General features: G+C 42.6%; 1 protein-coding gene across 1 annotated transcript in view; it reads right to left on the reverse strand.

Moving 5' to 3' along the window:
- LOC105749930 (actin-3-like) overlaps positions 1-1,799 on the reverse strand; it is a 73,271-nt gene extending 71,472 nt beyond the window's left edge. Inside the window, exon 1 of the mRNA XM_012545612.2 lies at positions 1,753-1,799. The gene's annotated coding sequence lies outside the window, so the exon portion shown is untranslated. The remainder of the gene's footprint in view (positions 1-1,752) is intronic.
- Between the last annotated feature and the right edge of the window lie 9,015 nt (positions 1,800-10,814).

Below are 10,814 nucleotides of genomic sequence, written 5' to 3' on the forward strand. Positions count from 1 at the left end.
TTGATAAAAGGACAATCTTCATTTTTGCCATTTCCTCATTACCATCATCATCATCATCATAACAATACTAATAGAGAGTTACATAGCACTTTTAAGTTTTGCACAATTATTATTCCTATTTTATAAATATAAATATAGATAAGAAAACTGAGAATGGGAAAGGTAGTTCCTTGACCAATATCATGTGATGTTAGAGGAAAGATCTGAACCTGTCTCTTCTCATTTGAAGTCCAGTTCTCTTTCCATTATACTAGTCTCTTAAGCCATACACACACAAAAACCTAGTCACCGCCATGTTTAATTGAGAAGGTTGGATGAGTTATATTGTGTGAGCTCAAGGTTTCTGGGCACCCTCTCCAAGCTCCAACAGTCTGAGTTCTGAGGACCCTAATCCTATTCTCATTCACTCTAAGAGCTCCCCCACCCCTCTCCCAGTTCTGAATTTCTAACTGCAAGTAAATTGCAGAAGCCTTTCAGCAACAAACTCATGTCTGAGTACCTAGAAAAGGTTTTTTTGGGGGGAATGTTCAGTCTTAGGTGGAAAGAAGGGCAGAGAAAATGGCACCCTGAAGCCAAATTCGACCTACATTCTGATAAGACAGCTGCATCCATCACCTGCCCACAACCCCAGACCACAGAAAGGAAGCATTCACCGAAACAGGTCACAGCCCAGAGGCTAGCTAGCTCCCTAGATACCCAAGAGGCTGAGGAGACACACAGAGTCTAATATTTACCCAGGCTGAACTCGCGGGATGCTCTCCCTCAAACTTCAAGCTCCAATAGCCTTTCAACCAACTATCAAAGCAAATGAAGCTCCTAGAGCCATCTGGGAGAAAAATATCATTTACACACAGACCCTTGGTAATCAAGGAAACCTTCCCTCTGCCCTGCCTTACTCCCAGGCTGGCCAATCCCTCTGTCCCCTCAGCAACCATGCACAAAAATGGCCCTGGAAGAGGCTGGCAGCTGCTGAAGACCAGGAGGTGAGGGGGAGAGGGAAGGAGAACTGAAATAACCCGAGTTAAACCTAGATCTGAGCTGAACTCCATCCAGAGCTGCAATTAGCCTGCCACCAGCTGAGCACCCAGCTCCTTATTTATTGACCAGGAGAGAGAGGCAGGAGAAAGGGGAAAAGAAGTCAACAATCAACAACCAGTTATAAGGACTTACTATTTGATAGCCATGGTGCTTATTGTAGGAGGGAAAAAAGGCAATCCCTGCCCTCCAGGGGCTTACATTCTAGTAGGGGAGAGACAAATAGAGACAGACAGACACACAGACAGAGAATGAATACTAAACAGGGAGCTGACCTGGGAAATCGTATAGTACACTCGGTCTAATTTCACAAAAGAAGAAATTGAAGGGAAGGGAAATGATTAGCCCAAAGTCACCAGCTGATTAACGAGAGGTCCATTTTTGGAGTCCAACTCATAATATCAAGTCCAATGCTCATCTCACAAATATGGGATGCGGGCTGGGGAGAGGGGAGAAGGGGAGGACCGACATATAATGGGTCACAAAGGCTTGCCCTGCTCCTTGATTCCACAAGAGCCCAGCTTCCCTAGTCTAGATTTGTGCCCTTGGAAACATGAAATGCAGCTGGGGAGGGAGGAGAAGAAAGAGAGGGGAAAGGAGTCTTCTACAGGGAAATACAGCAAGCACAGTTTTGAAGAAATCCTAGCATCCCCAAGATGTGCTTGGTTCATTCATCAATGGGACGAAGGCCAGAGAACCCCAGGAAAAAGCACTTACCCCAGACAAAGCGGAGGCCAGACGATGTAGCAACAGAAGCTAACCTCCTGACTGCTCTCTCCAGGTGATTCTTTTTAAACCCTGGGAGGGTGGGATTGGGCAGGAGGGTTCTTAAAGGGGCCTAACGCCAGCTGTAATCAACATTGTTTGTAGTCTACAGCCTAAGGCTCACTACCCAGAACTGCTAATTTTCCCACAAAAAGTTGGGTCTACAGAAAACTGCTTGGGGCAGGTGGGAGAAAAGGCATGAGCCAAGAGCAAGGTGAGTGAGTGGAAATGGATGTGTCAATGTAAGCACAGGATGTTGGGAAACCATTTATTTCACAGAAAACTAGGAAGCCATTACCTGTGGGAGAACCAATTTTCCCCCCATCTCTGACCTCCTGGGTTCTAAGGGCCCTCCCAACTCTGACCTCCTGGGTTCCAAGGGTCCTCCCAGCTCTGACCTCCTGGGTTCTCAGGGTCCTGCCCACTCTAGCATTCTGTGTTCCAAAGGCCCACCTACTTCTGATTTTCCCTGATTCTTCCAAAGACTGCACAGACTTGAGTATGGGAGTCAATATAAAGTAGGGTTTTTTTCTCTCTTCCCAGCTGACTTTTGAACAGAAGACATCAGGATCTGAAAAATTATCTCCTAAAATCATTCCATTTCACAGTGGAAGAAACTTGAAAATTATCTCCCCAAGATTACATAGCTAATAAGTGGCAGAACCAGATCCAGAATCCAGGACTGTTCTCACACTTTCTCCAAGAGGATTTCAAAATGGAAATGGATCCTGGACCATTGTGGAAACCAACTTGGAACAATACTCACAAAGTTACTAAATAATGCATAGTTTTTGACCTAGCGATATTCTATATACATGCCCCAAAGAGATTTTAAAAAGGATAAAAAAAGACATGCATATACAAAAATATTAGCAGAAGCCCTTTTTTGCACTGGGGAAAAATGAAATAGGGTATCCATCAATTAGAAAAGGGCTAAACCAATTTTGGTATATGAATGTGATGGAAAAGTATTGTGCTGTAAGAAATAATAGGGGATAGTCTTAGAGAAATCGAGGAAGACTTGAATAAACTGAAGCAAAGTAAAGGAAGCAGAACTAGAGGGACAACTTATAAAATTATTATATAATTGTTATACCATAAATACAAAGAACTTTGAAAGATTCAATGACTCTGATCAATGCAATGATCAACTGTGCTATCGGGAGATCTGTGATGAACTGTGCTAAATGCTTCCTGACAAAGAAGGAATAGATTCAAGATCCAAAATGAGACTACTTTTTTTTTGATATGGCCAATGTGGAAACTTGTTTTGCTTGATTATGCATTTTTATTACCAAGGTTTTGCTTCTCCATCCCACCCCCACACTAGTTAACAGCAAGGGAATGGAAAGGAGAGAGAAAAATTCATTTTTTAAAGAACTTGATCCTGGAAAATTGGAGAGGAGCAGAGTATAATTCTTTCTGATTTCTTTACATTGCTTTCCTCTCCAGGCAGGGCACTAGGGATAGTAAAGGAAGAGGTGAAAAGAATGGGCGGCTTGTTTAAGTGAATAAGGCTGTCTGTAACCTTATTTAAAAGTCACTTTTGCTCATAATTAGAGGCACTTACCCCCTCAGATCTCTCCTTTCCCTTGGATTGGTTTTTATGGCTAGTAATAACTCTCGTAAATTCCACAACAGATGGAAATTTTATTTGACTCATCATAGCCGTTTGACTTACTGGGGAGCATGGGGGAGCCTGGGGCTCAGTCTGGAAAGGTTCCAGGAAAGGGGATCATCAGGGGGCTGGGAACAACGCCCAGAACCCAAGGCCACCTTGAAGCCTTGCTGCTGAGGAGAGCAGGGAAGAAGATATCGGGAAGAAGTTGGATTTTTCTTTGCTCCATAAAGGGACCAACCCATGGACAACCTGCATCAATGGGCTTCAAAATAACTAGCAATGCACTGGGAGATCAACTGAGGAAACCCCCTCCTCCTTTTCCTCTTTTCTCCTTCCTTCCTCTTCTCTTCTTCCTCTTCTTCTATTGTTCCTTACTCCTTTTATTCTTCCTCCTTTTCTTCTCCCTCCTCCTTCCATTCATCCTTCTCCTTTATTTCCTCCTCTTCTTTCTCATTCTTTTCTATTCCTGTTTCTCCATTTCCTTTTCTTCCTTTCTCCTCCTCCACTTCTCCCTTTTCTTTTAACTTCTCCTTCCATTCCCCTTCTCCCTCCTACCCGTCTTTCTCCTCCTTCTATTCCCATTTCTCCATTTCCTCTTTCTTCTCCTCTACTTCTCCCCTCTCCTTTTACTCCTCCTATTCTTCTCCCTCCTTCCCTTTTTTCTTCTCCTATTCCCATTTCTCCATTTCTTCTTCCTCCTTTTTCTCCTCCTTCACTTCTCCATTCTCCTTTTACTCCTCCTTCTATTCTTGCTCCTCTGTCTCCTCTTTCCCTTCTCCTTCCTTCCTTCTCTCCTTCCTCCACCTCTCCTGGACAGCTGCGATGGCCCCTTCCCTAGATTCTTTGGTCCTAAACCGGGACACCTTTGGCAGGCTCTGTCTCATACAGTCAGAAAATCTCAAGGTAGGAGGAGCTCCAATGTCTCCTAGAACGTCCCTCGGTGGGAGTCATCCGGCTCCTGCCTGAATACCTCAGGAAGCACTTTCCTTATTCTTGGATCCTTGCTAGGATATTCCAGTCAGTTCGGAGCTTGCTTAGCTTCCCCATCCTGGTACCTGGTAAGGCTGTGCTAACAACTCTTACGGAGTGGGGTCTGGTCCCAGCGGTGCTGACCACTGACCCTTCCCTTGCTCTGGGCCGGAGCTCAGGCCTGGGTGTCCATCAATTCAAGCAGCGTCAGGAAGCGGGCCACCACCAGCCAGCCGGGGAGATGTCAATGCCTTGTCGGCGCCTCATCAGCGCTTCCGCTCCAGCTCCTTCATCATCCGGCCTCCCGCTGATAACAGCCCTTCAGCTTCTCAGGACTGTCAGATCCGAGATCAGAAGAGGAGAGCCCCGCTTGCTAAGCGTAACCTTGTTCCAAATTATTCCAGAGGGAAGGACATTTGGAATCAGGAGATCACACTTAGAACAACAACACTCACAATTTTGAAAGGAAAAAAATTAAGTCTTTGAAATAACATTAATCATGATAATGCTTTCTCTTGGTATTCATGGGGAATTGTGTAGTCTTTCAGGATTAATCCCCCATAGCCAAGCTTCCCCGAGCTAGCCTTCACCTCCTTTCCCACTCTCTCTTTGCTGTCACCAAAATGGTTCCTTGGCCCGTGGGGCCTCCTTCTAAGGGGTCTCAAAGCAATGCTCTCCCCCCCCCAATTCACCAACTTCTTTCCCTTCCCTCCTCTCCAGGCTCCCCACCTTAGCCTTGAAGTCTGAATTGCCTTTTAAGGAAGCTAAGCAAGAGAAGTCAAATCGGATCAGTAATGCTGCTCCTCCTAATACCAGAGAGAGTTTTCTGCTCTAACTACAACTTTTACAGTCATAGATTGCAGAATTTCATATCTGGGAGAGCCCTTAGAACAGAGAATGTCAGAACTGGAAGGGCCCTTAGAACCCAGGATGTCAGAGCTGGGAGGGCCCTTAGAACTTGGGATGTCAACCTATGACATGCTAGTGTAAGTCTCTCATTCTATAGTTAAAGTAACTAAGGTCCAGAATGGTGAAATACCTTTGATCCCTCAAGTCAATTCAACTCAACAACTATTTTAAAAAATAATACTTTTTATTTTCCAAATATATGCAAAGATAATTTTCAGCATTCACCCTTATAAAATCTTGTGTTCTAAATTTTTTCCTTTTCTTCCTCCCACTCCTTCCCTTAGATAGCAAATAATCCAATATATGTTAAATATGTACAATTCTAACATATTCCCACATTTCTCATGTTGCACAACAAAAATCAAATCAAAAAGGAAAAAATGAGAAAGAAAACAAAAAGCAATCAAATAACAACAAAAAAATGAAAATACTATGCTTCTAGCCATATTCAGTTCCCACAGTGCTCTCTCTCTGGATGCAAATGGCTCTCTCCATCACAAGTCTCTTGGAATTGGCCTGAATCACCTCATTTCAACAACTATTTATTAATTTCCTTCTGTATGACAGAACCCAGAGAAATGAAGGCAAAAATCAAATCATCCCTGCCTTCAAGGAGATTTATTTCTTGGAGCAGGAGGAGAGAAAATGGGGATTTGGGGAACCTTGTTAACTTATATAAGTAAATATAAAATACATCCAAAGTGATTTCTGGTTGGAGGGCACAAGGCTAATACTGGATGTCCCAAAATTCCCAGTTCCATTTTAAGCCTTAATAGGTATTGAAGCTTAAAATGGCACCAAGACTTTGGAATATTTTGCATTAAGGGAAGTTTTTTAAAATAATAGAACAGTATTCCTGAGGGCATGCTATGGAAAGGATGGAAATGGACAAAACTTCTCTCTCCAGCCACTAATCCTCTCCCCTGAGTCTCCCCCCATAGGTATGAAAGAGCAGCAAAATGGTGGCCAAGGAAGGCGGCTGGTTCTTGGCAGATTCTGTGACTCTGAACGCGGGGCTTCTTAGAGAAGGCTACAGCACCAGATTGTGTCGCAGACAATAATAATGCAGCTTTGACCACCCTGAGCCAGTGGAGTGGCACAGGGGTGGGAGGGGTTGGTCCTAGTATGGCAGCCAATATTTGACTGATTGATATCTAGGACTCCCAGTATGACCCTCTCATCCTTCACTGTCCTTTACCTCATCTTGCCCTGGCTCATGGTCTCCCAGGTCTTTTCTTGTCTATTTCTCAACCAGGTACTTGTCCTCCGGTCATCCTCTTTACTCCTGTCCTGGGGTCCAGACTCTGAAAGGCGAGGATTCTGTCCAGCCTTAAACTGCAGCCTCCTCATCACTTGCTGTTTCCAAGGCAGCCCCCACATAATCCACTATCCCCTTTATAGATTGTCTTCTCTCTCTCCACCTCCCCACCCCAGTAGAATGCTTATTTACTTGTATTTCTATGCTTTGCTTTTACCAGACTGCATGGTATATGGCAATTACTTTAAAAAGCACTTCATTCATTCATTTATTTTTTAATTTTTATTAAAGCTTTTTATTTTCAAAACATAGACATAGGTGATTTTCAACATTCACCCTTGCAAAACCCTTTGTTCCAAATTTTTCTCCCTCCCTTCCTTCCATCTCCTCCTCTAGGCAGCAAGTAATTCAACATGTTAAACATGTGCAATTCTGTACACACCTCCACTATTATCTTGATGCATAAGAAAAATCAGATCAAAAAGGGAAAAAATGGGAAAGAAAATAAAATGCAAGAAAATAACAACAAAAAAGTGAAAATACTATATTGTGATCCACACTCAGTTTTCACAATCCTCTCTCTGGGTGCAGATGGCTCTCTTCATCACAAAACTATGGGAACTGGCCTGAATCACCACATTGTTGAAAAGAGCCACGTCCATCACAGTTGATCAGCACATAATCTTGTTGTTGCCGTGTGCAATGTTCTCCTGATTCTACTCACTTCACGCAGCTTCAGTTCATGTAAGTCTCTCCAGACCTCTCTGAAATCATCTTACTGATTGTTTCTAACAGAACAATAATATTCCATAACATTCATATACCATAACTCACTCAGCTATTCTCCAACTGATGGGCATCCACTCAGTTTCCAGTTCCTTGCCAGTACAAAAAGGGCTACTACCAACATTACACACATAGGTCTTTTTCCTTTTTTTAATGATCTCTTTGGGATACAGACTCAGTAGAAACACTGCTGGATTAAAGGGTATGCACAGTTTGGTAGCCCTTGGGCATAGTTACAAATTGCTTTCCAGAATGGTTGGATCAGTTCACAACTCCACCAACAATGTACTAGTATCCCAGTTTTCCTACATCCCCTCCATCATTCATCATTATCTTTTCCTGTCATTTTAGCCAATCTGAGAGGTATTCAGTGGTACCTCAGAGTTGTCTTAATTTACCTTTCTCTGATCAATAGTGATTTAGAGCATTTTTTCATATGACTATAAATGGTTTTAATTTTTTTCATCTGAATATTTACCATTCATATCCTTTGACTATTTATCAATTGAAGAATGACTTGAATTTTTATAAATTTGAGTCAATTCTCTATAGATTTTAGAAATGAGGCCTTTATCAGACCCTTTGTATGTAAAACTTTTTTCCCAATTTATTGCTTCCCTTCTAATCTTGTCTGCATTGGTTTTGTTTGTCCAAAACCTTTTTAACTCAATATAATCAAAATTATCCATTTTATGTTCCATAATATACTCTAATTCTTCTTTAGTCAAATATTCCTTCCTTCGCTACAGATCTGAGAAGTAGACTATCCTTTGTGCTTCTAATTTGCTTTTTAATATCACTTTTTATGTCTAAATCATGAACCCATTTCAACCTTATCTTGGTATATGGTGTTAGGTGTGGTTTAACGCCTAGTTTCTGTCATACTAATTTCCCAATTTTCCCAACAATTGTTGTCAAATAGTGAATTCTTACCCCAGAAGCTGGGTCTTTGGGTTTGTCAAACACTAGATTATTATAGTCATCATTCATTCATTTACCACAAAATACTCAAATTACTGCAGAGCCATTTGTCACAAATTGGGTCCCCTGAGAAAAAAGCAGGGGAGAAATCCTAGGGCTGGTCAGCACATCTTATTCTGAAAGCTCCTTCTCCCTTGCAGTCCCATTCTCCCAATGATTAGTTCCTCCCAGAACCTTCATTTTGAAAACAGGTCCAAGACAGCCAACCTTTATTCCTCTCCCAAGTCTACTTCTCCCTCTCCAGCCAGACCTGACTCTCCATGCTTCCACCTCCCTCCCATCCCACTTTTCAGCCATCTTCCCAGTGTATTTTTCTCCATTAGAATGGAAACTTTTTGAAGTCAGGAAAGTGAATGCAGTGCCAGTGCCTGTGCCACATCATAAGAGCTTAATACTGTAAATATTTATTCAATGATCAACTGGGTGGCTTGAGGGTCTTGGTTTTTATCCAATAAACCACAGAGTGGGCAACTCCTCTCCATTGTCTGGATAAACAGACTACAAATTAAAATTCTGACTGCTGGGAATGAAAAATAAAGCCAGGCAAGATGATACTTGCATGTTTAGTCCCTTAGGCACTTTTATTTAATAAAAATAAAGTTGACATTTCTATAAATGCTTTAAGGTTGATAAAGCTCATTGCCTCCGTTAATCTCATTTGAGCCTCACAAAAACCCTGAGAGGCAGATATTAACCCATATTATCCCCATTTTACAGATGAATGCAGTGAGGCTCAAAGAGCCAAGGGTTATATACATTTAAAAAACACTGTATATGAGATAAGAATGAAAGTCTTTTCTGATTTAGTTTAATACACTTTCCATTATACCACATCTCACACCATTCATTACAGCTACCATTCCCATGGAAAACTGAGAGCTGGTTATATGGGCAGTGGGAAATTGGTTCATCTGATTAATTCTCTGTGTGATCTCAGACATTTCCTCTCTCTAGTCCTTTTTTTTCAATCAGTAAAATAAGAGGATTGGAGCTCTAAAGAGTCTTTGAGCTTTAATATTATCTGTCCTAAAGTCCTCTCCATATTCTAGCCTTATTTCTTATAAAGTTCCACTCTCCCCTACCAGCTTCAGCATTTTACATTCTAAAGGTCCTCCCAGCCCTGACACTCTGGGTCCTAAGGGCTCCCCCAGCTCTGATATTCTATGTTCTAAGGCCCTCCCAGCTCTGACATCCTGAGTTCTAAGGGCCCCCCCAGCTCTGACCTCCTGGGTTTTAAGGGCCCTCCCAGCTCTGACCTCCTGGGTTCTAAAGGCCCTCCCAGCTCTGACATCCTGAGTTCTAAGGGACTCCTGGCTCTGACATCCTGAGTTTGAAGAGCTCTTCCATCATCAGTTTGTAAGTTATGGGATCCATCTTAGGTCTGACATCCAATGTTCTAGGGTCCCTTCTAGATCTGACATTTATCATAATGTGTTACTCACATTGGTTTATCAGTTATTGTTCACCTAAGGAAATGATTTATTTTCAGTGCTTAAAAGAAATTCTTGGGTTGTTTTCATTTGTTCTGTTTTGTTGTGGGGCATCTTTTGTGTCATGAGGGGAAGGAGGGAGGATGAGGAAGGGATCAGGAGAGCCTGAGGCCAAATCCTGAACCCCAAGTGAATCCCAAATGGACTTCAACCTAAGTAGCTGCCTCTGTCCTACAAGCTCCCAAGGTGGCTCCTCATATAAGTATCAGACACTCCTTTCTCTGCTCCCCATTTCCAGATGCCTTGTGGGAGACAGAAGCGCAGAGTAATGAGGAAAACTTTTCTGGGCCTTTCTTCCTCCTGCCCTCCTTGAAGAATATGTTTTATCCTATTTGCATTCCAATGAAGTTTTAGATCCAGAAAGAAGAATCTTGGCACCAGATGGAAATCCATACATGGACCTGTTGTACCCTGGGCCCTGAAGGGCATAGCCTCCCAAGGGAAAAGGGAGGGTAATGAATAATATTAACGGCAATAGGTGATAGGTAATATTAGCTTGTCTGGTTAATGCGTGAGCTGAGTATTGCAGATCTAGAGTTTCTAGACCTGTACTCAGGATAGGGAAGGGAAAGAAAGACTCCTAGAATCTTAACTTGTCAGAACTGGGAGGGCCCTTAGAACCCAGGGTGTCAGAGCTGGGAGGGCCCTTAGAACCAGGGTGTCAGAGCTGGGAGGGAGCTTAGAACCCAGGACGTCAGAGCTGAGAGGGTCCTTGGAACTCAAGATGTCAGAGTTGAAAAGAACCTTACTGATCATATGATGCACTCCCTCACTTTATAGATGAACAACTGAGCTCAGAGGACTTGTCCAAGGTTAAATAGATGATTAATAGCACCAGGACTTGAATTCTTGCCTCTTGAATCTTAGTTCCAAAGTCTTTCCCTGATCCACAAAGCCTTCTTTAAAGGATTAAATCTACGTATTCTTTATGACTTCCATATGCATTTCCCAATGAGTTCTGGGAAATAGCCATAAATTCACCTGGGATCACTCTCTCTAC

Source organism: Sarcophilus harrisii, chromosome 3, assembly GCF_902635505.1.
Source record: "Sarcophilus harrisii chromosome 3, mSarHar1.11, whole genome shotgun sequence".
Taxonomy (NCBI): domain Eukaryota; kingdom Metazoa; phylum Chordata; class Mammalia; order Dasyuromorphia; family Dasyuridae; genus Sarcophilus; species Sarcophilus harrisii.